The following is a 6000-nucleotide window of genomic DNA, read 5'->3' as shown; positions in this document are numbered from 1 at the left end:
ACGGGTATTACATTCCTTTAACTTACAACTGACACCTTGGCTTGGTGACGTCCATAAGAAAGGAGAGGGTTTCTTTTCGAAAGGGTTCACCTAACAGGTAAAATTTTAAAGAGATGACGACTGATATTCTAGCTGTCACAGTGTTAACACACGAGAATAGGATTCGCCGGGTAATCAGATAGCGGTTAAAGCGTTTGTAGTCTACGACAGGGAGGGAGGAGGCGGGACTGACCGGTAGAAGAAGGAAGGAGAGAGTACTGAGATGTTCCCCTAGGAAAAAAGCAAATCGTTCACACCAAGAAAATAGATATCTGAAGCACACATGGGAAATCTAGCTTGACAGTCAATAGTGTCTTGTTCAGAGAACTAGGCATTTAGTGGCCAGCGCACAGGGGATGCGCATCCTGTGGCGCCAAGTGTACAGAGGCTGTAAAAGTTCCCATCCAGTTTTAAGGCGCTGCCACCTTACTTAGCTTGGTGCACCCCAGCACTTGAAGGGACGACAAGAGCAGAGAGGCATGTCAGCACCGAAGATAAGGTGACAGCGCACAGGTAAGTCTGCCACTCCTGGGTGCAATCAAGGACAAATCTTAACAGAATCAGGGACAAGTCCAGAAATAATCAGGGACACTTTCAAAATATTAATACTATTACCCTGAGACATTTACAGATTAAGTGAATGAAAACTGATATACATTTCTTGAAGTAAAAGTAGTCTATAACTGTAATTATCGGCATTATTTATTAAATGTAATTCACCACCTTTACTCAAAAAGTCACTAGTTTTAGGAGGGGTCAAGAGGGACAAAGCTAAAATTTGAATTAGATTTTTTTTTTTTTGCAGGAGCATTTGCAACTAGAATTCATATGCATTTTTTTTAAGTTCCAGCAAAAATAACATACGATATTTTCTCCCAGTCTCTAAGTGTGATAGTTCTGGTTTGGAAAAATATAGAAATAATGGTGGTGGGGGGGGGGGGGGGTTGAGAGAAAAGCCCAGAATCATGTTTTTTTAAACATTGTCTTTATAAACTCAGAAAGTCTCCAGAATAACAAGTTTTGCATTAGCACGCATTTTCTAAAGGATATGATGTTTGACCTCTCAGCTGTACAGATTTTCGCAGAATGTTCAGATTTTTGCCTCATATTTTTGGTCCGTTTATCATAAAATTGTGGCTTTCTGGCAAATTTGTGGCAAATCATTAGAGACTGAGATTAGAAAATAATAACAGACATTTGAGTTTCAGACTTCATACCCTTCAGAAAATGTATGCTAATGCAAAACCTGTTCTTTCAGCTTTCTACATTTGTAAGAGCAATATTTAAAAAAAATGTCCCTATTTTTGGGCCTTTGTCTCACTTTTATTTATGGCTTTGTCCAGATTTCTTGCTCTAAGAGGTTGAGAGGTATGTTCTAACATTTTTAGTGTTGTCAGTCCTCAGTGATTTCAGGGGAAAAAAAACGACCAAAAGGTATGACAATTATCTATACATTCTGCGAAATTCTATAAAATCGAGAGGTATGCATACGATGACAAACTAAAAATTGAAATGGACAACTGCGCAAATTAAACTAATAATAATAATAATAGTAGTACATTAAACGAAAAGGATTAACATTCAAGGTGATCGCTTCCTAGAGAGCAACTCCCGTACCTGTAACTTTTGTCTGACGATGACTTACAAGATCCATGAAGTCTGAGTTTTACGGTCAGACAGTAAAACCGAAGTACCCCCCCCCCCCCCCCACACACACACACACTTTCACCACCGATTTACCTGTGTGTCACCATTAGCATTTGTTTTATACTGTGAAAGTGTGTCCTCATTTGAAGTATGAATAATATCTTCTGTCCTGCGCATATATCAAGGAATCGCAGCAATACGATTTCTAGACCACTTTTTCCCCTTTTTTAAGTACAGTTTCAGATACTCCTGTAATACACAGGACGTGTCACAGACAGACATTAAAAATTGTCGGAATTGAACAAGAGTTTAGCCACATTCTCTAACTTCTGCCCCCACCCCCCATCATCTGTGGATGTTGGAAAGAAGAAGGGTTGGAAGGGGTCAATAGTAGAAAGGAGCAGCCTGTGTCATAGGAGCAGACAGAAAAAAAGATGCTAAATAGAACAAGTACGGCAGCCTCATCAGCAAACTGGATAATGGCACTGACCTAGAACAAAGTTAGTTATTCAACAGAAATATCCATGCAGCAAAGCAAAATAATTCATAATATGAAAAACAAAAAAACATCTCTTCGTGTGGTTTAATACCCCACAAGCTTTACAAGTTACCTCATATTGCCAGCATGGTCCATATTTTTAATCATTTGGTAAAGTTCATTTTCTGATTTGGTAATGACCACTGAACTACCTTTTTATCACACTGTTAAGAGTTTGAAAAAGGGAAAGTCAAAGTTAATAACAATGGATATAAAGAGTGCTAGAACATTGTTTCTTCAGTTGTAATATTTTTTTTTTGGGGGGGGCAGTTATTTTTGTTATCTGAGCCTCACACCCTGTATTAACTCATTGTAGTGACCAGGTGCTAGCAGAATGCAATTTGGAGGGGTTAACTGGGTTGGACTGAGCTGCAGTTTTGAAACATTTTTTTATAAATTTTAACACTACATTAAAAACTGCACTCTGAGACTGAAGATGCCACTTTGGCATGTTGGATGTGAAATGTACCTGCTGGGCAATCTTTTTATGGAAAATATTACCTGCTGGACTACCTTTTTATGGGAAAACATTTTGTGATGAAGAGCTATTAGCAAATGGGATGCTCAGTAGCCAAGCTGACAAATGAAGCTAGCATCAGCAATCTAATCTTGAAAATGGGTTTGTTTACCTCAAACAGCAAGTGTCTTTTCAAGGGATGCAACCCCCTCCACAACCCATAACTCAAATAATCAACTCCAAGGACTCTGCTGCTGCAATGCAAGGGAAAGGGGACAGTCTCCTTTGCAGCAATCTCACAGTTATATTTTGGCAAATTGTGCAAATTCTTTGAAATCCACAAATTCATCTGGTGTCCATACACACTGAATCATGTGTCTTTATGTTACCATATAATTGAACTAGTGATAACTACTAAACAGTGTTTCTCTAAGCATTTGTACTTAGGAAACATAAATGGTTATGACCTATTAAAATATGAAATGTAACTTACCACAGGACCGAGTTTGTGGGTAGCAGTTTCAGAAAGGGTATATATTATTTAAATAAGACAGTCACTGAGTGGCTTGATTTAAAAGATGGAAGTTCTGTTTGATGCAAACAAACATCCACAGCTTCACTGGCACTGCACGTCTGTGTGAGTAAAATGCCCTTAAAGCCTAGGAAAGCAAATTAGAGTATTACTAGAAGAGGATTTTATTTACATATGGGCTTTAGTAAGCAAATCTGCAAGATGACAGAAAGAAAACTCAAAAGGCAGTTTCACAATTTGGCTGTTGGTGTTACAGTGCAAAACAGACAATTTATTTGCTGTTGCAAATGAAGAAACAACTACAGAGCTGTGATGTTTTATTTAGATTCTTAAGGTATATTGAAAAATATGTATCATGGAAAGCAGTTTATACTGATGATGTTAAAAGAAATAGTGGATGGCAGCCATCACCTTGCATGGTGGAAAATTACATGGCAACACACACACACACACACACACACACACACACACACACACACACACACACACACACACAAAAAAAAACTAGCCAAAGTGACACCTCACTGGAACTGGGCACAGTGAGGGAAGGGAATCTTTACCCAAATGTACAGTGACTTTAAAGTTATTGTATTTTAGAAGGCACAGTGAATAAAGCTCTAAGTATATGGTGTGTGGAAAGCTTTGACTTCCAAAAAAAAAAAGTTTTACAAATGAATGTGCAAATCCTGGTTCAACAACATCCCTTTTAGTGAAACAGGATCTGCACATTGATTTTGTGACCCACATACTTAGAACCACATCAGATAAACAAACCGCATGGTTCTCTTTTTGAACATAGATGTGAAAAATGATCGAACACAAAATCACATTAGATAAACCAAATGACTGTCTTAATGAATACAGATGCACAAAAGGATTTCTGTTCTGTGATGACTGTCCAAGACAACAAAGAACAACATAACATGCTGCATAACTCTAGTATCTCCCACCCATTGCCTCCTCAGAAAAGTATATGGTGGGGTTCATAAAAATTAGAAGTAACATTGTGTTAGTCTTGGGGCTTTGTCAAAAAAATCTTCATTGCAGCTTAATGCATAAAAAATGGATTGTAAAATGTGACAAAAATGCACAGATTAAAATGCATAGCACATTTGTTGTGATTAATTACATCTCATTTAATCAACATTGGATTAATTACCTATGTTAGGGGCACTAAGTGCATTGCACAACAGTACCAAGCATTTTTTAACAGAGGAGCAAGCCCCATTGTACTCCCAATGTGGGAGCAGCCCCCCCCCACTCCTGATCTCTCTCTCTCTCTCTATATATATATATATATATATATGCATCAATTTCGAGGCCACAAAAACACTTCTGAGAAAAAAAAGAGGAAAAGTCCCCTTTTTCCTTATTTTTCAAGTTCTGCAAAACCAAAAGTAAAAGTGCAGCATTTGTTACAGTCCTAGTTCCAGTGTACTGGAAGGGATCTTTCTCCTGTGGCAATTTTGTGAGATGATACAACACTACTGAAGTGCTACACACACAGCACCTAAACAACATACAGTTGAGAGGGCTGTACTGTCTGGAGCAATATATTCATAAGCTGAAGTATAGTGCTGTATGTGGGTAAAAAATAAATAATCAACATTAAAAAAAGCAAGAGTATGTGGAAGGAGTGCTCAACTTATTTGAATACATAGATTGTATTCCATGAGGGCAGCACAGTGGATTACTGTCACCTCACAGCAAGAGGTTCTCCAGTTCAGTTCTTGGCTGGGGTACCTTCTGTATGGGGTCTGTATGTCCTCCCTGTGTTCAACTGGATTTCTTCTGGGTGCGCCGGTTTCCTCACACATTCCAAAGAAATGCAGTAGGTGGATTAGACACTCTAAATTGGTCTTAGGTGTGAGTATGCATGCTGGTGTTTGACATGGAATAACAGCCATAGCAGGGCTAGCCACCTGGTGGTGTGAACCTTGGTTGTAGATGATTGTCACTGCTGAAGTGACACTCCAACCTCTTATGCAAAAATGGGAAGGGGGTTGTGGATGGATGGAATGTATTTCATGAATACAACATGCAGCGACAACGTCAAAACTATAAATGCACAGTGAAAATAATCAATAAAAATAACAGGTAAGAAAGAACCTTACAGTGTAGATACATCAGAAATTAAGGAATCTGCATGAAAACTACAGCAGTAAAAAAATTAATATACAATATCCATAGGAAATTACTTACATGGTCATGATTAAAATTTTAAATCATTTTGTTTGCTGAGTATATCTGTCTAGAAATGCTTTTATCTCACTCTAATTACATTTTTATTGGCATATGACTAACTTGTTTATTTCGTTTACTGATATATGTGACTGGTTAATTGCTAAAATGTTTACAGTGTAAAATATTGCTACAGGTGTGTCTTTAGTTTTTTTCATCTAGGCCCAGGACATTGACAAGGATATTCAGTGTGAGCAGGCTAGCTCCCCTAGAAACAAAGAAAAATATAAAATGATGTAATACTGTACCTTTGAGTGTAATAGGGAGCTTGCTGATTACACAGCACACCTCTGATATACAGTATACAACTGTAAATGAACACCAACCAAATTAATGTATCTCCTGGCACAGAAAACTCATTTGGAGGTATACACATACATAAAAAGAGGAGCAAGTAACTGTCACTTTGGTACTTAAAAAAACTTCAGCAGTAAAGCACTGCATACTTGTGTTTGACTATCTTTGCCTTTCCTATGTATTGTCTTAGTACCCCGACACTTGAAAAAGGTGACATAATTTCAATCAACAGTGTAACAGTGTATGGCC

General features: G+C 37.9%; 1 protein-coding gene across 1 annotated transcript in view; it reads left to right on the top strand.

Moving 5' to 3' along the window:
* The first annotated feature begins 287 nt into the window (after window positions 1-287).
* SDR42E2 (short chain dehydrogenase/reductase family 42E, member 2) overlaps window positions 288-6000 on the top strand; it is a 525257-nt gene continuing 519544 nt past the window's right edge. Inside the window, exon 1 of the mRNA XM_044089637.1 lies at window positions 288-552. The gene's annotated coding sequence lies outside the window, so the exon portion shown is untranslated. The remainder of the gene's footprint in view (window positions 553-6000) is intronic.

The sequence above is a fragment of the Protopterus annectens genome, chromosome 12.part0 (genome assembly GCF_019279795.1).
Source record: "Protopterus annectens isolate FY-2018-M chromosome 12.part0, PAN1.0, whole genome shotgun sequence".
Taxonomy (NCBI): Eukaryota; Metazoa; Chordata; order Ceratodontiformes; family Protopteridae; genus Protopterus; species Protopterus annectens.
The sequence above is the reverse complement of the archived record's forward strand: the minus strand, read 5'-3'. Positions and strand labels throughout refer to the sequence as shown.